We start from the raw sequence: 23,159 nt of genomic DNA, 5'->3' as shown, positions 1-23,159 counted from the left end.
AGGTCACATCTTTGGCCTCCAGCAGGTGCACTTGTACTTCAGCCAGCCCAGGCCGCCCCTCCCAAGCAGCGTCCCTTGGGGGCTCAGGAGTGCTGGTGACTATCAAGCCAAGCATGTCTGAGCATGGGGGCTAAGCTTCAGGCATTTCCCCTCCAGAGCCAAAGGAATGCCGGAGAAGCCCCGAGAACAATGGGGACTGACAGCCCCTCAGCGGACCTGTGACGTGGGCACGCAGCTGCCTGCCAGAACTTGGGGCAGGGGAGAGGGCTTGGCCGGGCTACAGACGAGCTGCGGACTCCTGGAAGGAGGAAGCCGGAAGCAGCTGGGGGGGACCCTGATAGGCATTTCCCGCCCCAGGATGCCCTCCCGCTTTCTTCACTGCCGCTGCAGCTGCGCAACCAGAGGCTGCAGCTTCCCTCTGGCCCCTGATGGCCCCCCGAGAGGCAGAGAGCTGCAGGGCCTCTGCAGGAAGGAGGCGGCTCTGGCAGCCCACAGCAGGGAGCCCATCAGGCCTAACCGGAAGCAGAAGGGGTCCAAGGCGTTTGTCCTTAGTTCTTTCCCCAGGACCAGTGATGGGCTGGTGTGCGTGCCCTCTTGTCCCTGCCCTGGGCCCACCCCAGGTCTTCCTGGGCCTTGCTCAGCCTCCGTCTTCTGTAGGTGCCTCTGTGAACAGCACGGGGGCCCCAGGCATGCCGAGGCCTCTCACTGTGGAGAGCCCGTCTCATCTTGGCCCCCTGTTCCGGGGCTGCTCCATCTTCTCCACTTACCCCTGACATCGGTGGTCATCGCTGTCACAGCTCTTAGTGGTCCTGAGTGGGCGCTCAAGGCTTCAGGTTGGGGAGAGCAGCCCACTGCAGTCCCAGCACGGAAGGTCCCGTGCAATCCCAGGACGGAAGCAGTAGCCACCCCTCCCCCTCCTGTCCCTCTCACGAAGGCCGGCCTCGGCCTCGTTGGAGGGAAAGTAATCTTAGCCTTGGGGCACCTCCAACTCTGCCCTTGTTTATGCTAAGGCTAATCCTGAGTCCAACCTCATTTATACCACAAAATCACTTATTTGCAAACTTTGATTCTTTATTATTAGTAACACACCTCACAACTGATCTGCCTTAGCTCTGCTGTTTACAGAGAGGGCCCGCACACAGCCTGTTCTGCAACTGCATTACACAAGAGGGGTTCCCACATCAGGCTCCTCCCGCACATGCCTCAGCTGATGTAGGGTGGCGGTGGCCATGGATGTAGGACACAGGCTGCCCCCAAGGCCAGCACGTGGCCTGTGCATGCGGTGGTGGTGGTGGCGGCGGCAGCAGCAGCAGCCACCCTGCTTGGTTCAGGCCAACACTGGAGAGCAGCAGCCTGCTTGCCACCCCTCTAGGCACATGCCAGAAAGCTGGCACCCATCCAGAGAGGGCCCCGCAAGAGTGAACCAGGGACATAAGGGCCGAGGAGCTTGGAGAACAAAGCTGAGGACACGCTTCAGGAGCCACAGACGTGTGAAACCCTGCATGCGATGTGACACAGGGCATCTTAGTCTGTTTCCTTGTGCTGTAATAGACTACTATGGACTCGATCGTGGATGAGAAAGGAAGTGTATTTGGCTCATGATTCTGGGGGCCAGGAAGTCCAAGGGCATGGCAGTGGCATCTGGTGAGTGCCTGAGGCTTTTAGTGCTGCTTTATCTAACAGCACAGGACTCCGCACATTGTGAGAGAGCGAGGGAGCACAGGCAGAGGTTCGAGCTTTATAACAAAGCCGGAGCTAAGCCACGCCCATGACAAAGCCTTAATCCGTTCAAGAGGACTCCTCCCGCACGATCTCAATGACTCCTGTCAGGCCCTACCTTCCAACACTGCCACCTTGGGAATTCAGTTGCCAATCCGTGAACACATTGGGAAACATTCAACTACAGCCGAGGGAAAGGTGCCTCGAGAGCAGGCAGACCTCTGCTATCCAGAGCCATTGCCACTGCCACATAGGGCTCTGGAGCACCTGAAATGGGTCTAGTGTAAAACAAGATGCTCTTTAAGTGCAAAATATACACTTCAATTTGAAGGTTTCATAAAATATCTCAGGAATACTTTTCATAAAAGATTGGTTGATTTATTTGATTGAAAGGCAGAGAGAGAGAGAGAGAGAGAGAGAGATCTTCAGCTGCTACTTCATTCCCCCAAATGCCCACAACAACCAAGGCTGGGCCATGCTTAAGCCAGGGGCCAGGAATTCTCTCCAGGTCTCCCATGTGGATGATAGGGCCCCCAAGCACTTGGGCCATCTTCTGCTGCCTTCCCAGGCACATTAGCAGAGAGCTGGATCAGAAGTGGAGCAGCTAGCTGGTGCCGCGGCTCACCAGGCTAATCCTCCACCTAGCGGCGCCGGCACACCGAGTTCTAGTCCCGGTCGGAGCGCCGGATTCTGTCCTGGTTGCCCCTCTTCCAGGCCAGCTCTCTGCTGTGGCCCGGGAGTGCAGTGGAGGATGGCCCAGGTCCTTGGGCCCTGCACCCCATGGGAGACCAGGATAAGTACCTGGCTCCTGCCTTCGGATCAGCGCGGTGCGCCAGCCGCAGCAGCCATTGGAGGGTGAACCAACGGCAAAGGAAGACCTTTCTCTCTGTCTCTCTCTCTCACTGTCCACTCTGCCTGTCAAAAAAAAAAAAAAAAGAAGTGGAGTAGCTGAGACTCGAATTGGCACTCCAATATGCGGAAGGACAGATGGGATTCTGGTGTTGCAGGCAGCAGCTTAACTTGCTGCATCACAACACCCAGCACCATTAATACTTTTTCTTTAGATTACTTGTCAAAATAATACTATTTTGTCTATATCAAGCTAAATAAAATATACTATGAAATATGTAATTACAAAGGGGCAGAGGAACTTTTGGGAGTAATGAATATGCTCACTATCTTGAGTGTGATGATGATTTAATGAGTGCTTACATATGTCAAAACATGTCAAATTGTACACTTTAAATGTATACACTTTATCATATATCAATTATACCTCAATGATGTCATGGAGAAAACCATTCTTAGTAGCTTCCCCATTGCTACCCTGGAGGATAAAAAAGAACTAATCTTACCTTGTTTTTTTTTTTTTTTCTTTCAGTGTGGTTACTAGAAAATTTAGGATTACACATGTGCCTTGCATTATATATATTTTTAAACAGTGTTGATGTAGTGATTCTAGCCCACTTTACAGATCATTAAACTGAGGCCAGGAAAGGGGAAGGAGCTAGTTCACGTAATGAGGTAGTTTTTTTTTTTACTTGACCATTAGCATCATATATTGGTAAAAACACTTGGATAAGTTATTTTTTCTTTTCTTTTCTTTTTTTTTATTTTTAATTTTATTTATTTATTTATTTATTGACAAGCAGAGTGGACAGTGAGAGAGAGAGACAGAAAGGTCTTCCTTTTGCCCTTTTGCCGTTGGTTCACCCTCCAATGGCCGCCACGGCTGGCGCGCTGTGGCCGGTGCACCACGCTGATCCGAAGCCAGGAGCCAGGTGCTTCTCCTGGTCTCCCATGGGGTGCAGGGCCCAAGCACTTGGGCCATCCTCCACTGCACTCCCGGGCCACAGCAGAGAGCTGGCCTGGAAGAGGGGCAACTGGGACAGAATCCGGTGCCCCGACCAGGACTAGGACCCGGTGTGCCAACACCGCAAGGCGGAGAATTAGCCTATTGAGCCGCCGCGCCGGCCGATAAGTTATTTTTTTCTAAGATTTATTTTTTTATTTATTTGAAAGGCAGAGTTACAGAGTGGTGGAAGTGGAGCAGCCAGGACTTGAATCAGCACCTATATGAGATGTCGATACTGCAGGCTACTCGCTATGCCACAGTGCCGGCTGGCCCCTGGATACGTTCTTTTTTTTTTTTAAGATTTATTTATTTATTTATTTGAAACTCAGAGTTACACACAGAGAGAAGGAGAGGCAGAGGGGGAGAGAGAGAGAGAGAGATCTTCCATCTGCTGATTCACTCCCCAGTTGGCCACAACGGCCGGAGCTGTGTCGATCTGAAGCCAGGAGCCAGAAGCTTCTTCTGGGTCTCCCATGCAGGGGCAGGGGCCCAAGGACTTGGGCCATCTTCTACTGCTTTCCCAGGCCATAGCAGAGAGCTGGATGGGAAATGGAGCAGCCAGGATGGGAACCGGTGCCCATATGGGATGCCAGCACTGCAGGTGGTGGTTTCACTCGCTATGCCACAGCACCAGCCCCCTGGATAAGTTCTTGATGACAGAAAGTGATACCCTTGGCCAGCGCCATGGCTCACTTGGCTAATCCTCTGCCTGCAGTGCCAGCATCTCAGGTTCTAGTCCCAGTTGGGGCGCCAGGTATAGTCCCGGTTGCTCCTCTTCCAGTCTAGCTCTCTGCTGGGCCCCGGAGGGCAGCGGAGGATGGCCCAAGTCCTTGGGTCCCTGCACTCGCATGGGAGACCAGGAAGAAGCACCTGGCTCCTGGCTTTGGATTGGCGCAGTGCGCCGGCCGTGGCGGCCATTAGGGGAGTGAACCAATGGAAGGAAGACCTTTCTCTCTGTCTCTCTCTCACTGTCTATAACTCTCTCTCTGTCTCTCTCTCTCACTAACTCTGCCTAGCAAAAAATAGAAAAAAATAAAAAAGAGAAAGAAAGTGATACCCTTAATAGGCACCAAGGTCTCAGGGGGGGCAGGGAAAGAATGTTGAACAACCTTAGAAACTTTAGAGGGCAAGAGTGAGGGGCAAAGATGAGAGGAGACAGAGATAGAGTAAGTCTGGTTGCTGGGCAACATGTCCACTCCCCCCTCCCACAAGGATGGCCTTCCACCAGGGATCTTCACTGAGTTCAATTGCAGCAGCATCCTCGTGTCCGCAGAGGATGAGTTCCATGACCTCCAGCAGATGCCTGGTACCGTGGCAGTATTGGGCCCTGTATTATCTTCTTTCCTATGTGCCCTGCAGCATTGTCACCTAGTACCCGAGTCCATCTGTCCTTCCGCAATTTACATGCTGGTGCCCCTTTGCATCATTATTCTTGTGCTTCTGCATCATTCTTCAGTAAAATAAGAGCCACTTGAACGCATGCCATGCAATACTGACGCAGTCTATGGATAACCCAAATGGCGAGTGAGTGACTAACAGTCAGATAGCATATACAGCACGGATACACTGGACAAAAGGATGATGCACGACCCAGTGAGGCCGAGCAGGGTGGTGTCCAATTTCATCATGCTGCTCAGAATGGCATGCACTTACAAGCTTGTGACTTGTTTGTTTCTGGAATTTCCCATTTAATAATTTTGGACTACAGTTGACTGGGGGTAAATGAAACTGTGGAAAGTGAAACCGTAGATGGGGGCGAGGAGGCACAATACTTTCATTTTCATGGTAGGACCTGACTAAGGGCCTAGGTTTCATGCCTTGATCAGTGTGATGAAAGCAGAGACCATGCCCAAAGCTGCAGGGACTTGGATGGCACAGAGGCAATGAGAAAACAAATCTTCCTTATTTCTCCATTATAAGAAATTCACAAATAACTTGGGCAGGGCTCTGGACTTGCATTGGTCATGGCACAGGAGTGGAAGGGGCTTAAAGTGATGTCATTTAGGTCTCAAGGGGTGTGCAAGATCCTGGTAAATCTGGGATCCCTTCATATGATCAGACTTGTTAGAGTTAACAAGAAAACATCATCAAAGCGACTATATCCGGATTCTCCATCCCCCACCCTCTGGTTCACCAACTGATTTTTAAAAAAGGTGAAGGAAGCTTCTGCTATGGACAAGGCCAACCTCTCATTCTACCACGTGAGGTGCTATGCAGCTTACAAAAAGCCATGCACTCCCATGTTTATTGTGGGACTACTCCCAATCAAGACATGGAATTCACAGAGGTGTCCGTCAGTGGGTGAATGGATAATGATGCAGTATATGAGAACACTTTGAAAGTTTATGGAAAATGCGTATTATCAAAAAACTCTGCATGGATTTCAAAAAATGCACCAAAATAAACTTATTTTTCAATTCCGCTTTTCACGAGCTATTTAAAGTACTCTCATATGTAAATAACGGAGTATTATTCGGCTATGAAAAAGAATGCAATCCTGTGGAGTGGGCATTGTTTCATCACAGTGGTTAAGTCGCCACTTTAGATAGCCACATCCTGTATCAGAGTACCTGGGTTCAAGTCTCACAGCTGCTTCCAGTGCAGCTTCCTGCTAATGTGCACTGTGGGAGGGAGGCAGCAGATGATGGCCCAAGTACCTTGATCCGGCCACCCACGTGGGAGACACGGATGGAGTGCTGGGCTGCCGGCTCCAGCCTGGTCCAGCCCTGGCTGGCTGTTGTGGCCATCTGGGGAGTGAAACAGCAGATTAAAAATATCTCTCTCTGGATGGAACTGGAGGATATTATGTCAAGTGAAATAAGCCAGGCACAGACAGACAAAGGCCACATGTTCTCACTGCTATGTGGAAGCTAAGAAAGTTGGTCTCATAAAAGTGGAGAGTAGACTAGTACATGTAGCAGTCAGTAGAGGCTGGGAAGGGTGGGGGAATAGAGGAAGACCATACAACCAGGACCAAAATGCAGTTGGACAAGAGGAGTGAGTTCTAGTGCTCCATAGCACAGTAGGGTGACTATAGTCAACAATTCATTACATATTTTATAAGGAACTAGAGGAGAGGAGTTTGAAGGTACCCAACACAAAGAAATGATAAAAAATATTCAAGGAGATGGAAAAGCTAATTGCCTTAATCTGCACAATGTGTACATGTATACAACTAGCACACTGTACCCCATGAATATGTATACTTAGTCTATGTCAACTAAAATTTTAAAAATTTAAAAATTTTGGCTGGCGCCGCGGCTCACTAGGCTAATCCTCCGCCTTGCGGCGCCGGCACACCGGGTTCTAGTCCCGGTTGGGGCGCCGGATTCTGTCCCAGTTGCCCCTCTTCCAGGCCAGCTCTCTGCTGTGGCCCGGGAGTGCAGTGGAGGATGGCCCAAGTGCTTGGGCCCTGCACCCCATGGGAGACCAGGAGAAGCACCTGGCTCCTGGCTTCGGATCAGTGTGGTGCACTGGCCGCAGCGCGCCAGCCGTGGCGGCCATTGGAGGGTGAACCAACGGCAAAAGGGCAAAAGGAAGACCTTTCTCTCTGTCTCTCTCTCTCACTATCCACTCTGCCTGTCAAAAAAAATTTTTTTTAATTTTAAAAAACATTAACAAAACTCAAAAAGAAGGAAAACCACACTCCCTCCAATAAAGCCACAGTCACTTGAAGCTTGCAGAAAAAAATCATTTCAGTGACAAGAGGCCTAGGCAGAAACCAGAAAGTGGATCGCAGACTAGTTAAAGGTACATGAGGACGCTTGAGACCACAAAGCAAATAGCTCAGTACCCCAGCAGAGCCCGAGGCCAGCCTCAGTGGACCACGGGCCCAGCTGGGGGAAGTGCTGGGTATGCCTAGCATTCCTGGCCACGAAGGGAAGAAGGGAAAGCAGGGACTGGGTAAGGTATATGAGAAGGGCACCAGGGGCATGCAGTGTGCAGGGCAGGAACAGTATAGGATTTAGCTGTGAGTTCACGATTCACCTGGTGCTACCCTAGAGCCAGAGCGGGCAGAAAGCAGCCCACATCTGGCTCTGGGTGCCTCATGGTTAGCATCAGGGGACAACAGAGTGGAGGCTGTTTGGTGCATTCCTTCACTCTGTTCCCTGTCAAATTTGTCCCAGAAGGAGGCCCGCTAGGTGGATCCACACATACCTCGCTGGTGATGGGTTAAGTCCCTGACCATCCCATGTGGAGGCAAACAGGGACTGAAGCAACTGTGTTCTCCTCCCAGATCCTATGATCTTTGTTTTTCAACTCCATCCACTCATTACTCGAGAGTGTATTGAGCGCTTACTAGGCACCAGGCCCCATGGGAGTTATGGAAGTCGTCTTACCCTCGGGGTGGCTGATGCATGTGCATATGCCGTTACCACACCAGGTGGTTAGTTCCCCAGCAAAGAGCCAGCTGAAAGGCTCCTGTAAGTTACAGAAGAGAGAGAACACTTGCACTGTGGCACATCACCAAGACTTCAGGGAGGGGGTGGCATCTGAGCTGAATCTTGGGAAAGAGTAGGATTTGGATATTCATTGCTAGTATTTCCTATAATCCTTCATATGTGCTCTTCATTTTTTAAGATTTATTTATTTATTTGAAAGTCAGAGTTACACAGAGAGAAAGGAGAGGCAGAGAGAGAAAGAGAGAGAGAGAGAGAGAGAGAGAGAGAGAGGTCTTCCATCTGCTGGTTCACTCTCCAATTGGCCGCAATGGCTGGAGCTGTGCCAATCCAAAGCCAGGCGCCAGGAGCTTCTTCTGGGTCTCCCATGTGGGTGCAGGGGCCCAAAGACTTGAGCCATCTTCTGTTTTCCCAGGCCACAGCAGAGAGCTGGATCGGAAGTGGAGCAGCTGGGACTAGAACTGGCACCCATATGGGATGCCGGCACTGCAAGCTGCAGCTTTACCTGCTACACCACAGCACCGGCCCCCCAGATGCTCTTCTAAATGCATTGCAATAGTGAGTCATTTAGGACCTACCAGAATCCAATAAAGTAAGTGCCATTATCGCCTCCCATTCAGCACATATGGAAATGGACGCCCAGAGAGGCTCAGTGACTTGCCCAAGGCCACACAGATAGTGAGCACTGGAGCCAGAATCAGCTGAGACAGATTCCGTGCACATAACCACTGCCTCTTGGATGGACAGATAGGCAGTGGGGGCAGGGTGCTCTAAGCAACAGGAATGGGATAAGCAAAGTCAAGGATACAAGAAACACGGCCCCTCATGGAAAGCAGGGATGTGTCTGGGAGAGGCTGGAAGGTTTGGTGCATGAAAGGGAGCAGTGCAAGAACAGGTGGGAAAAAGGTGGCTTCCAGCTAGGTCTTTAAGCACCTGAGGGCGATGGGTCTTGGGGGGCTTTGTGGGGGGCAGAGCAGCACTTACTCAAGGACTGAGCAGGCCCGGCCCAGACCATGCTGCCCATCTCCCAGAGGGCCTTGCTGCGCCCCTCTGACCATCCTCTAAGCCCTAAGGTGGGTGATCATTCTGGGACAAGAATGGAAAATCCATCATGCTCCAAGCAGGAAATTCCACAGTGAAGGCCCCTGGAGCTGCAGCATTGCGGCAAGAGCCGTCCCCCGTGCAAAACAGGTCCCATTTCTGTTTTGTTTGTTTGGGGACTGAAGGTTGTTATTCCCTGCTCTGCCTGTGTTTATGTCAGGGAGCGTTTGCCATCCGAAAACAAAGTCCAAGCAGCAGCCCCGCCAAGGCAGCCCACTACGAAGCCCTTCATCCCAGCATTTCCGGGCTTGCTCCCATCCGATGGATTTCTCAAGTGAACGACATCAAAGATCTTCTCTTCTCTCTTCCCTCTCATCTTAAAAGGACCCGAGAGGAAGCCATGTGGTTCTGGAAGCAAAGGCACTTTCTAGACTTGGCATGCTCACCTGTCTGCCGGTTGGGTCAGAAACAAAACAGTCCTGTTCCACAATGCCCTGCAAGCAGGAGCCTGAGGAACCCAAGGCCTGGACTCTCCAGCCTCCAGCACTGCCCAGTGAGGGCACGCAGGGGGCCAGCCACAGGAGCCAGGAGGGCCAAGGTCAGGAGAGGGGCTGCCCCGAGGCAGTTCTGAATCAGATCTCAGAACTGGACAGGAGAGGTGGCACGGCTGGCCTCCAGTAGGAACAGCCTGACACTGCAGATGAAATAACTGGACTCAGAAGGAAGGGAGGAGGCTGAGAAAGAGACCCAAGGCAGGGAAGGGAGTGGGGAGTGGGGAGTGGTGCTGAACACAAAGGCTAAAAAGAGAACGGAAGGAGAGTTGGAAAGCAAAGGGTTAACCCCAAGGCTTCTGCAACCCTCTGGCCAAAGGTCCCTCTGTGCTCTCCCTCTGTCCCTGCCCCGACATCTTCTTCACTCCTCCTTGGCTGCTGGTCCCTGCTGCCAGCCGACAGACATCCCACAGACCCAGGGCGGAATCCTCCTGCCCCGTCCCACACCTTCCTCTCCAACAAGGTGCAGTCCAAATGCCACTTCTGCTGCTGTAGCCCTCACTGTGCTGCCCCTCAGACACAGAAAGTCCAGGCTGCATAGTTTAGCACTGCCCTGTCTTTCCAGCAAGCCACATGCTGTGGGCCAGTGAGACCCATTGCTATGATCCAATGTGCTTCCCTCTCCACACAGGGATCAACTGGCCACTGAGGCTGGTAATGACTGAGGACAGTGATCGAACAGGGAGCAGGTGGCAAAAAGAAAGGCACACAAGATGGGCATTTGGTCTAGTAGTTAAGTTGCTTCTGGGGACATTGCATTCCATACTGGATGCCTGGGTTTGAGTCCCACCTCTGCTTCTAATTTCAGCTTTTTGCTAAGGCACACCCTGGGAGGCAGCAGATGGTGGATCTAGTACCTGGGCTCCTGCCACCCACATGGGAGACCTGGATGGAGTTCCAGGCTCCTGGCTTCAATCTGGCCCAGCCCTGGATGTTGTGGGTAGGTGAGGAGTGAGCCAGAGGATGGAAGATCTCTCTTTGTCTATCTGTTTATCTGTTTATCTGTCTCTCTGTTCTCTCTCTCTCTCTCTCCCTCTACAACTTTCAGATAAAATGAAAATAAATAAATAAAAATATCAAAAGGAAGATCGCAAAAGCTGATAGGAAAAAGTTCCCAACAGGGACGAGAAATCACTTTCTAGGAAAAGGTAGAGAACAGTGGTGCATTGCTGATGACCAAGAAGCGGAGCGTAAACAGAAAATCACTGACCCAGTTAAGTTTGCCTCCACAGTGTGGGGATGGGCTTGCAGAGCAGCTCCTTGGGCTGCAGCCAGGCCCTCTGTCCCAACGCACAGCTGGGAATGAGGGCCGTGCCTTGTGGGGTGGACCTTGCACTTGGCACTCAGGTGAGTCTCTAGCAGTGGTTTGGTTGGGGATGAGGGCTTGGGTGTTGAACCAAGCCAATGACACTCCTGGGCCTGGATCATAGGGACCCCACACCAGTTGCTTGCACACAGCTGCAAGGTCTCCTGGGGGAGGCGAACAGAGTTTGGGTGAGGAGCAGAGCCAAACTGGGCCTTGTCTGACTCATCTTTGAACTCCTCCGCCTAACTCTCCCAGCATCTAGCACCACGCCTGGAACACAGCAGATACTCAGCAAGGCCTTGAGAATCACTAGGGATAGTAGCCATCGTTTATGGAGCATCTACTGGATACCAGGCATGATGTCATGTGCCTGATGAAGATCCCATTTTTTTTAAAGATTTATGTACTAGCCGGCGCCGTGGCTCACTAGGCTAATCCTCCGCCTTGCGGCGCCAGCACACCGGGTTCTAGTCCCGGTCAGGGTGCCGGATTCTGTCCCGGTTGCCCCTCTTCCAGGCCAGCTCTCTGCTGTGGCCAGGGAGTGCAGTGGAGGATGGCCTAAGTGCTTGGGCCCTGCACCCCATGGGAGACCAGGATAAGTACCTGGCTCCTGCCATCGGATCAGCGCGGTGTGGCGGCCATTGGAGGGTGAACCAACGGCAAAGGAAGACCTTTCTTTCTCTCTGTCTCTCTCTCTCACTGTCCACTCTGCCTGTCAAAAAAAAAATAAAAAAAAGATTTATGTATTTATTTGAAAGTCAGAGTTACACAGAAAGAGAAGGAGAGGCAGAGAGAGGAGAGAGGTCTTCCATCCACTGGTCCACTCCCCAGATGGCCGCAACAGCCGAGCTGAGTCGATCCAAAGCCAGGAGCCAGGAGCTTCTCCTGGGTCCCCAACGCAGATGCAGGGGCCCAAGGACTTGGGCCATCTACTACTGCTTTCCCAGGCCCTAGCAGAGAGCTGGGTGGGAAGTGGAGCAGCTGGGACTCGAACATACGGGACGCCGGCACTGCAGGCAGCAGCTTTACCCGCTATGCCGCAGTGCCGGCCCCATGAAGATCTCATTTAATATTAACAAGCTTAAGAGTAAAGTACTGCATCTTAGCCCCACTTTACAGATGAGAAAACAATGCCCAGAGAAGATAAAAGAAATTTATCTAAGGTCAGACAGCAAGTAGGGCTATGGTAGTGCTAATGTTGAAGTTCAAATCTATCTGACACTAGAGTTAGGCTCATCAACCCATGCTCTACTATTGAATGCATGAAAGAATTGGGACCCATGGCTATCACTTCCTTAGCCCTATGCTAAAAGCAAAAGACATAGGATGAGGGACATGAACTGATGAGATATGAGGGTCTGAGGCACACTTCCCTTGTAATGCGCACATGTACACACATGCATGTGTCATGTGCACATGCACACTGGGTGTTGCAATTATCTCTTTAGCACACATGTTGTGGCTGCCAGGAGGGACTGCAGAGCACAGGCTGTTGTGGCTTGGGGAGGGGGAAGGCCTATGACAAGGCTGCCTTGACACTACAAGTACAGACAACAGCCCAGGGCCTCAGCAGGGCTTGCACCAGCAAACTGAGAAGGTGCTGGGGAGGCCGGTGACCTGTTGGCAACTTTTGGGAGCCTGTTGCACCTGTCCCGTTCAGTTGTCTGAGGCGCATGGCATGGTCTGTCTCAGCGCAGTGACTTCCCAAGCACTGGCAAGCTGGGTAGGTGGGAGCCCATGGGCTGAGATGCTTGTGCCCAGCCCCACCCAGTAGCCACACACATGGACAGACTCAAGAAAAGACAGTCAGCTAGAGCGAGCCAAGCCGGTGCCTGATGGCTCACACAGGCAAGGGCCTCAGGTGAGGCTACTGCAAAGTCCTGCTCCCTCTTGAGATCCTTGCTCATGAGTCACATTTCGTGAGGCCACCCTGTTGAAAAGTGCACCCAGCCCTGGCTCTCCCCCATCGCCCTTGTATGTTTCTCCAAAAGCATCTAGCATCGAATGGCGTCTCTAACTTTCTCATTTTCTTTCTGCACTGCGTCCTATGTTCCAGGAGAGTAAAGGGCTTTAGGTAATCTTGTTCCCCCTGCTGTAGTCCCACTGGGCAGCAGTTAGTTTAGGATCTGCTGAGCTGGAGGCAACTGCAACCAATACCCACTCCCTGCCCCACGTGTTCTTCTAGTCTCCTACTTGTCAATCAAACCAATCCCTTTCCCGGATGTAGCTGTTTCATCTTGGACTTAGGGGGAAGATGCCATAACAATATGTATATTAAGCTCCATATGGGTTTATGGAGGCACCATAAAACTCCCAGGTGGCTTCATGCATGTAGAGGTGCTGGGAGGCGCTCTGTGTCTCTTCCACCAGAGACCGTGACTGAAGGAGGAGGTGCTGGGGTGCTCTCTCTGTCTCTCCTCCCGTACCCCTCTCTCCTTTGGTCCACTACCCATTCATGATGGATATTTGTGTAGGCCAACCCACGCTCGTGTGTGTGTGTGTGTGTGTGTGTGTGTGTTTGCTTTCTCACCTTTGAATAAAACTCACTAAGAATGCTTCTTTTTGTGCATAACAGGAGCCTGGAATAAAAAACTTCATCCCACACTCCCCACCTCACCACTGTCAAGAATAATGCCTTGCACATAGTTGGCACTCCAGGAGAATCTGATTTCAATTCCTCGTGGGCACTATAGAAAATGTGCTATTTCCACTGTGACACATTTTCTTAGGAGAGGCCTGGGGTTTTGGGGACACAGCCTACATAGAGTCCACAGAACTAGCGAGTGTGAGACCCTAACTTAGAGCAAAGAAGAACTGGTAAACACGGTTCACCTACCAAGGTCAGTTCCATTACATGCAAAGTCAATGGGAAAACTCAGCAGTGCCCAGGGCATTGTTTGTTTACTTCAACCATCAGCAGACAGGATCTCAATTGCAAGAGACATTGATGTAGCACTTCCTAAGCAACCTGGGCCAACAACAACCACAACAAAAACAGGGGAATTCCCCTGGCAGGGACTAACCATAGCTCCTTTCACACTTGCCAGCTGTGTGACCCCGTGCAACTGGCTTGCCTCTCTGAGCCTCAGGGTCATCTTCTGTAAAAACAGGCAGGGTAATGGTAATACTTCTGCTCTAGGGCCACTGGGAGATTTTGACGAGTTGTTTCGAACAATCATGGTACCTAGTAAGCACCATAAGTGCCTCTTATTATTATTTGTATTGTTATTTATAGACAATGAGTATCCTTTTTAAAAAAATATTTTATTTATTTGACAGGCAGAGTTAGAGAGAGAGAGAGAGAGAGAGGTCTTCCATTGCTGGTTCATTCCCCAAATTGCTGCAATGGTCCGAGCTGGGCTGATTCGAAGCCAGGAGCCAGGAGCTTCTTCTGGGTCTCCCACGCAGGTGCAGGGGCCCAAGGACTTGGGCCGTCTTCCATTGCTTTCCCAGGCACATTGACAGGGAGCTGGATTGGAAGTGGAGCAGCCGGGGCTGAAACCGGTGCCCATATGGGATGCCGGCACTGCAGGTGGCAGCTTTACCCGCTAAGCCACAGCGCCGGCCCCCAGTGAGTATCTTAAGAGAGGATCTACATTCCCCTGTCTGTGCCCAGCGCAAACAATGTAAGCACGATATGTGCTATCAGCATGATGACGAGGATGACAGCGATGATAGTGACGGCAACTAAAAGCAAAAGCGAATTACGTGATTTCTGTTCCTTTCACAGACACTGCAGGCTCCGTGGAGACAGCAGTGATCCATGACGGCTAGAGCCATCGAACACAGCGAGTGCTAACCTTAGGCGCAGTAGGTGCTCAACCAAATCGCCTGAGTGACTGACAGCTCTGCTACCTGCGGACCCAAGTGTTCTGAAATAGGAGCCAGCACGGCCCCCCTCTATTGCGCAGTAGATGAGGGCCCTAGAGACCTCAATCTCTCTTTTCCCTTGAGGAACTCACAGTCTAATAGCTTCAGCCCAGATCAATCACTTCCAAGTCATTTATAAGCAAATAACTGAGCAAGGCAGCTGCAGACTATGATGATTGTTAACAAAGCAATCAATTGAGTGGGGATAAAGAGTGTATGTGAGGTCAGGGGTCAGGGAGAGGTAGGAAAAATTACAACTTTATATGCACTTGTCAGACTTTTACAAACAGATGGCACCTGAGCTGAGACCGGCAAGACAGAAAGGAACGCAACCTGCAAATATACGGGGGAGACCACTCCAAGCAGACAGAACCGCAAGTGCAAAAGCCCCAAGGCAGCAGAGGGCTTGGGCCTTCTAGAAGGGAATGGAGGCCAGTGTGCCTGGGTCATTGGACTCAGGGATGTGGTTGGAGAGGCAGGTGTGGGCTGATGGGGCCGGGCCCCGTGAGGCACACCAGGGGAGGCTGTCGGAGGATTGTGAGCATAATAATCTCATATCACCGAGAGCTTTCCCTACGGCAACCTGCCACGACACACTGCCAAATCATCTACTCTCTCAGAACTGAGCAAAAGGGCGGTACCCAGCCACCCATTCCCCCATCAGCATTGTGGGCGTTTCAGAACAGCGCGCTTCCCTCCTGTGGACCTCACAGAGGCTGCGCTGCGAGCCAGTGGAAGCCGAGAGCGCGTGTTTGAAAGCAGACTCTCCAGGGAGTTTGAAATTAACCACAGCAGTGCAGTTTATGCCTCAGGCTTATCAGGCCATGGAAAGCAAGGTCCTGACGACTCCTTGGCAACCCTCTGAGAGCCAGTGGGACGACATTGTTTTAAAAAATCAAGAGAGGTAGTTTTGAGGGGAAGCAGTCAATATGTCCGTTTTAAAAATCGGATTCAAAAGATCGGTCTCGGCCCAATTCATCTGAATTTCCTGAATGCCTACTGATACATCTGTGATGAAGCATTTTTGTTCACGTCCTGGGCAGGAGACGGAGTAAACCTCAAAATATACCAAACACAGGTCCCTATTCTTCCTCTTCTCCCCAAGAATCGTATTCAAAGTCAGGTCTTAGATGTGCACGTGTGCGTTTCCTACCTTGCGTCTCAGATCTGGTGCTCTGACCCGCGAGACTTTCTTCAGCAGGTCTCAGCCCAGAAGACAGGATGTGGCAAAGACTGCACTCAACAAAACATCCATCTGCTCTCCTACATCTCTCAGACTCCCTTGCAAGTAAGTCTGGGCTGTGTGACTAACTCTTGCGCAGAGTCGGGGGAAGTCATGAGCGCCACATCTGGACTGTCAGTTCAGAGCTGGGGTGCTCTTTAGGGCTGAGTCGCATTCCTTCCCAATTCATAGTTTGAAATACCGAGCTCCGGTGTGGCTATATTCGGAGTAAGGAAGTAATTAAGGTGAAATGGGGGTCAGGAGGGTGGGGCCCTGATCAGACAGGGTTAGTGTCTCTATAAGAGGAGACACCAGAGAGTTTACTAGCATTCTAACTCTCTCTCTCTCTCTCTCCATGCCACATGAGGACACAGCAAAAATTCTATCGGCCATCTGCAAGCCAGGAAGAGAGCTCTTACTGGACGCTGAATTTGCCAGTACTTTGATTGCAGATTTTCCAGGATCCAGAACCATGAGAAAGAAATTCCTATTGCTTAAGCCACCCAGGCTGTGGTGGTTTGTTACGGCAGCCCAAGCTAGGAGTATGTTCTTCTCCATCTCTCTCTCCTCCTGCTCTGCAGCTCTTGGAGTCCAGATAGCCCCGCTCTCCATTGTCCAACTTGCACTAGGCTGTGTGAACAAGACAGTAGCCTTGCCTGTCTTAAGCTGATGAGATTTCAGGCTTTCTGTTTCTGCAGCATAACCCAGGCTATCCTGACCAAGGTACAGCGGCAGAGAAAAGGACATGGCGTCTGATTTTTGTCGCACCAGAAACCACAGTAGAGGAGGGTCACCTGCTGTTCTCCCTCTGGTCCAGCTGGCCTCCAAGACTGAGTGTGGACTCAGTGAGTCCTGGGCAGTAAGGTGGGTGGAAGGTGTGCTTCCTGGGGCCCAAGATTCAGCAAACAATGGTTCTTTATGCTGCTTAATGAATTCATTGAGGTTTCAAGTAGAAAAACAAGCACTCCAGCTGCTAAGTGGTTGGGAAAGCCTGGAAGGTAAGGCACTGATTTCAGCTGGCACCCATCAAAATGCATCCAAGTTCTCTAGAAGGGGTCATGCATGTATCCAGTGATGACCCTGAGCCACATTCTCAAGGACTGATTTGTCAGGAGAGGCTGGATGGACAGGCGCAGGGCCTCAGAGCCATCCTGGGACACACATTAGGAGGCAGAGCACGGTTTTGGCCCAGAATGTCATCAGGAGTAGGAGGGGCCATGACATGACTTCCGCTTGCCCGTGACCTCTCAGTGCTAAGCTGCTTTGGGGCCAGGCCACCTCTACCTGACCACTTTTGTGGAGAGGATGGAAGTGAACTTCGCGATTTCTTTTTGTAATGCTTGACAAGACTTACGTACAGGTGTCTTCTTATGTCTGACCTTCACAATTCTTCAAGGCCAATCTTAAGTCTAATCTCCCCTAGGAAAACTTCCCTGGCTCCTCATGCTCTTTGTAATGTCTACCAATCTCCTAACAACATTAGCTACAACCCGTATTTATGGTGGACCACTGTGTGCCAAGCAAGCTCTGGGCCAGCTCCTCCTCCTTGCACGCTAGCTCATCTGGTCCGCCCAGATCCCCCTGGGGAGGTGTTGTTAAAACCTCCTCTTCACATCTGAGGATAGTGAGGCTCGGAGAAGGGAAGTGACGTGCAATGTCACACAGCTAGCATGTGGCAGAGCTGGAAACCAAATATATCCGACGCCAAGGACCCTGCCCTGAGCCATGGCCCTCTGCTGCTTCCCACAGCTCAGCCATCTATTACAGTCTCCCCAACCCCTACAAACTCTTTGAAGTTAGGGAGGCTTCTTCTAACTGATTAATAATTAGCCCCTCTCCTTTGAACAGTGTTTTACAGTTAATATAGGGCTTCTACATACAAGATCTCATCTAATCTCTACTCCATTCCTCAGATGTTTGTGTCATCCACAGTTTACAGGCCGGAAGCTGAGACTCAGAGAGTTCCATGACTTGAGCAAGCCATGTATCTAATTAGTGACAGTGAGTCGCTCTTTCTGCTGCCTGCAGGTTCTTTGCACTTGACAATGGGACCCAGCTCCTGTCTTCATCCTCTTCCGGCACCTTGGTTGTGCTCAGCCTCATTTCTGCCCAGTTTAAAATAGCTGAGGTCAATAAGGGACACTCGTGTTATCTTCAGTCTCTGGGGTTCGGAACAGAGGCACACAAAGCTATGACATGCAACAGTGTTTGAGTGGGACTTCTCCCGTAGACCCTAGATATAGGAAGAGGCACCAAACACGTCTACTTCCCCCAAGCTCCCTCCTGCTGGCTAGCAAGCAGCAGGTGGGCAATAATTGGGACAGGAGACTTTGGACTTGGCACTGTGTCTTCTCTTCCTGCCCCTGCCAGACCCCCAGCCAAGTTAGGGGTTCTAAAAGAATGCCACCAAGATTGGGGGTGGGGATTGGGCTGTGAGGAAGGGACAATGGCATGCCATTCCTGGCTGGACGTGTGCTTCGGTGGCACACTTGTGGCTCTGCCCTGAGTCTATGAGAGCAGACCACAGGGAGATGTGAAACTAGGGCAGGGCAAAGAGCGAGGCAGGAGCAGGGTGGCCGGCAGGGGGAGCTCTCCTTGGTCCAGTGGACTCATTGTATCAGAGTGGGCTTGCCTTATTCCACCCAAGAGGGCTGGCTGCTGCGTGGGGTGGGGGACGTCATGAGCAAAGGCCTCTGGGGGGGGGTACTCCTGGGGTTGAGTGTGGGTGGGATGTGAGAGTTGGTGGGAAGAGGCAGTGGCTGAATAACTTCTCCAAATCAGGGAACTCTGAGGCAGGGTGGCCTCCAGGACCCTCCCGAGACAGGGGTAGTGACTGCAGGAAAAGCAAAGCACCCTGTGTGTGCACTGCGCTGAGCTGAGACTCTACAGGAGACAAAACCGAGTTCCTGTTACCCATGATCCCTCTGGCCTTCCTTCAAAGGGCTCCAGCGGCCTCTGCCTCTGTGGCCCCCTCTATGGCTAAGCTGGCCTAGCAGTTGGAGGAACAGACACCAGGGTCTCAGGTTGAATGTTGTACCCAGGGGCAGGAGCATAGTGAGGCACCCCTGGGGTCTGGGTCCTGCACTTGACATGGCTCTGTGAGGGAGCAGGCACCTCCCTAAAGTTTGCACCCCACATGCCTCACTTACCTGACCGTCTTCCAAATCTAAGCAAAGTCTTGTTGAGTATGAGCCACGTAAGGACTAGAAAGAAAGACTGGAGACCTGCGTCCAAGTCTCGGCTCCACCGCCGTGTGATCCAGCCAGGTGACAGTGTCTGGGTGCCTGCCCTGCTGCTGTGCCTGTCCCCACCTGTACGATGGTGACGCTCCCTCCCTTTCGGGGTGGCAGTGAGAAGGAAGTGCAATGCACACGGAGCACTGGGCTCCAGATCTTCTTGTCCTACCCCCTTGCTGTGCAACTCAGAGCAAGACCCCTAACGTCTCTGCGTTGTGCTTGTAACAAGCCAAAGGATGTTTGCCATTACCTGAGGACAGGTGGTTAAATGGAAATGGGAAGAATATTTTTAAATTTCATGAAAGCAGGAGACTGTCCAAAAGGTTGCTTAAGGTCCCTTCCTGCTTCGTGTTTCCATGAGTTAAAAACAAAACAAACCAAAACAACGAGAACTCCTCTCCTTAGAACTGGAGAACAGAGCCAAGAGCCACGGAGTCTTCTGTCCCTCCCCCCAGCCCGGGCCCACGAGTCCAAGAAAATTGAGGTTATTCTGCCCCCTGGTGTCCCATATTGGTACTGCCAGAGGCCCACCTCGGTTTGGGGAAATTGAGAATCACTTCGTTCGTACACCCATTCATTCATGCCGCCACACATTTATCGGGTGGCCTGCTCCGGGCCAGGCGCTATGCTCTACACGGTGGTTGCAAAGAGAAACAGCACACCACGCCCGGTGGGGAAGACAGGCGCAAAGCAAGAACAGTTCGATGCAGTGAAATAAGTCCTCTGGAAAGGGCTATGACAGACTTTGCCTTGTGGGAGGCAGAGGCCAAGTCAGGAACAGCTTCGCAAGAATATGTGATCATTACATTTGGTGGCTGACTTTGCGTTTTTCAGGTGTCAGGCAGAAGTGGGTGTGTGCAAAGGCACGAGGGTGCACTTAAGGGACTCCAGAGTGATGGGGTGCTGGGGGGAACAGGGCAGATGGAAGTGAGAGCTGGGAGGCGGTCGGAGCCTGGAGGGCTTTGAGCAGGCTAGTGACACGGTTGGACTTGAATGTCTCAAGTTCATTCTGGATGATTTCTGCAACTGCAGGACTGGGGAGGCTCTTGGTCAGGTTGCCAGGTTTAGAATCCAAACTGAGGGGCTGGTGCAGTTGGATAAAGCCTCCACCTGTGGCACTGGGATCCCATGTGGGTGCCAGTTCATGTCCTGGCTGCTCCTCTTCTGATCCAGCTTTCTGCTATGGCCTGGGAAAGCAGTGGAAGATGACCCAAGTCCTTGGGCCCCTGAACCCATGTGGGAGACCTGGAAGAAGCTCCTGGCTCCTTGCTTCGGATGGACCCAGCTCTGGCCATTGTGGCCATTTGGGGAGTGAACCAGCAGATGGAAGACCTTTCTCTCTGTCCCTCTTTCTGTGTGCAACTCTACCTCTCAAATAAATAAGTAAATCTTAAAAAACACAGAAATATAAAAAATTTTTAAAAAACCCAACCAAAAGGCAAAAATCAAGACAAAAACCAGGACGCCCAGTTAAATTTGAATTTTAGACTAATTTTTAAAATCTGTTTCAAAATGTCTTGTGGGATATGCTAAAAATGATTCTTCTTTATCTGAAATGCAAATTTCACGGGGCATCCTATATTTTACCTGGAAGCCTTACCTTCATCAAAGGGTCATCAAAGAGAGCAGATGGCTGCTTGGACCAGGGTGGAAGTGGCAGAGTTTGGATAGGAGTAGAAAACTCCCAGGGGTATTGGGAAGGTGGCCATGTCAGAGCTTGGGGGGGAGGGGTGACACAGATGTCAGGACACGAAGGAGAGGGAGGTGTCAAACTAAAGCACCAGCAAGCAGGAACGCGGGTGTGAGCTGTTTGCTCCATATGAGTGCCCTCACCGCACCCCCACCGCAACCACCACACACCTGTCAAGCCTTGTTAAAGCATTCCAGAGAAGTTCTGACGTTAGGCGCCAAGGCATCCCCCAGAGCCCCGCCTGCCTTGCTCCGCTCCATCTCCTGCTTGCTTCAACCTTGTGGTCTCCCTCGCAGGGCGCAGGTCATCCGTCAGCGGCTGTGGCCGGAAGGGAGCTAGCGCCCTTTTAAGCGTCCGTTATTTGCCTCTCCGCACCACCCATCGGAAAGCATGAGGCGCCAAGCCCAACATTCCCCCCACCCCCCACCCCGCTGGCTGGAACAGATTCTTTTGGCCAGGGAGGGAAATTCCAGAGTCCCAGAACCTTACCAGGTTGTCTAGGAGCTTTTTCACCCCTCGCGAAGGTTGGAACTGAAATGGTGGTCGGGCTTTTCTGAGTTTCTTGTGACCCAATAGTGCCCCCCAGTGGTCACACGGTACACTGCTGGCTGAGATGAGGCAGAAAGCTTCATCACTCCACAAGGGGTTTGTCGCTGGAGTCAGCTCTTCTCAGTGCTTCATGGGTCCGTGGATCTGTTGGTAAAGAGTTGGCCTAAAACGACATCCAAAGAATCGAGTACCTAGGCTCTGAGGTCTCTGTTCTTGGCCGGGCTCAGGGAGATGCTCCAGGTTAAAGTGGTCAGCGCCTGCGGGCTCCCTGCCTTTTGGATCTCATAGATAAGCAGTCAAATCAAGAGGGAAGTGTTTGAGACACTGCCCGAACCTACTTGTGGACTCTTCAAGCCAGGAAACGGGGGGCAGGGCAGAATCTCACAGCTGGGTTCCCGACGGGGGGCGGGCTCGCCGCGGCGGCGGAGGGCGGCTGCCCAGTTCTCCAACATGCCACTTCCGTCTCTGGGGTCCCAGCCAGTTGGAAAGAACCTTCCGAGTGTCCCACCCTCTCCCCTCCGCACAGCAGCTTGGGAGTGTGTGGCGGGGTCAAGGTGCTCTACTCCCAGAAGAGGGCGCTTGGGGACAACAAGGCCTCAGGTGACGGTGGGGGCTGAAGCTAAGGGAGCTCCTGCCTTGCCCTCAGACTTGCCGCTCCTGCCTTGCCCTCAGACTACAGGGGCCTGTGGGACAGAGGCTGGAGGCTGAGACCGTCACAGACTTACTGCTAGTGTGTCCCTTCGGTGGCCAAGGGAGTCTGGCTGTAGATGGCGAGCCATCACCGAAAATGGCATGCTATTCACTTTCCCGTGGCTCACTTGATTAATCCTCCGCCTGCTGTGCTGGCATCCCCTATGGGTGCCGGATTCTGTCCTGGTTGCTCCTCTTCCAGGCCAGCTCTCTGCTGTGGCCCGAGAGTGCAGTGGAGGATGGCCCAAGTGCTTGGGCCCTGCGCCCCATGGGAGACCAGGAGAAGTACCTGGCTCCTGCCATCGGATCAGCGCGGTGCGCCGGCCATGGCGGCCATTAGGGGAGTGAACCAATGGAAGGAAGACCTTTCTCTCTGTCTCTCTCACTGTCTGTAGCTCTACCTGTCAAATAAATAATAAAATAAAATAAAAGGTTGCGGCCCTTCGTCTTTGCCATGTTTCCTGAGGGCCCTGTTTTCTATTCTTCTGGACCTAGGACTTTAGAGCAATACACACCTTATCATGTGCCTTATCTATAAAATGGGTATAATATTAATACCTCACAACATGGCCATGCAGACTTACCTTAATTAATACACGTACAGTGCTTTCTTTTTGTTGTTATTTTTATTATTACAGTCTCTTCAGAGTCTAATATTGGGTCTCTACAAGGAGCTAGACACCGACTTGGGTCTGAAGCTCCTCAGACGCTGATCCCCTTCCCGTCGGGGTCTCCACTCATCCAACTTGAAAAATGAAACAAGAGGGGCCGGTGCTGTGATGTATGGGTAACGCCGCCGCCTGCAGTGCCGGCATCCCACATGGGTGCCAGTTCGAGTCCCGGCTGCACCACTTCTGATCCAGCTCCCTGCTAATGCACCTGGCACAGCAGCTGACGATGGCCCAAGTGCTTGGGACCCTGTACCCATGTGGGAGACCCAGATGAAGCTCTTGGCTCTGGCCTGGCCCAGTGCTGACCATTGCAGCCATTTGGGGACTGAAACAGCGGGTGGAAGACCTCTCTCTTTCTC

The 23,159-nt window shown here is 51.8% G+C and overlaps 1 long non-coding RNA gene across 2 annotated transcripts; it reads right to left on the bottom strand.

The window, feature by feature from the left end:
* Window positions 1-14,117: 14,117 nt before the first annotated feature.
* On the bottom strand, window positions 14,118-21,445 carry LOC138847603 (uncharacterized). Of its 2 annotated transcripts, none has more exons than XR_011385486.1 (3): window positions 21,380-21,445; window positions 21,061-21,225; window positions 14,118-14,341 (listed from the first exon to the last, which is right to left on the bottom strand). It is a non-coding gene; the product is annotated as an uncharacterized lncRNA (long non-coding RNA). The 2 variants fall into 2 exon arrangements; XR_011385485.1 differs by having other exon boundaries at window positions 21,061-21,233; window positions 21,380-21,435.
* Between the last annotated feature and the right edge of the window lie 1,714 nt (window positions 21,446-23,159).

Source organism: Oryctolagus cuniculus, chromosome X (genome assembly GCF_964237555.1).
Source record: "Oryctolagus cuniculus chromosome X, mOryCun1.1, whole genome shotgun sequence".
Lineage (NCBI taxonomy): Eukaryota > Metazoa > Chordata > Mammalia > Lagomorpha > Leporidae > Oryctolagus > Oryctolagus cuniculus.
The sequence above is the reverse complement of the archived record's forward strand: the minus strand, read 5'-3'. Positions and strand labels throughout refer to the sequence as shown.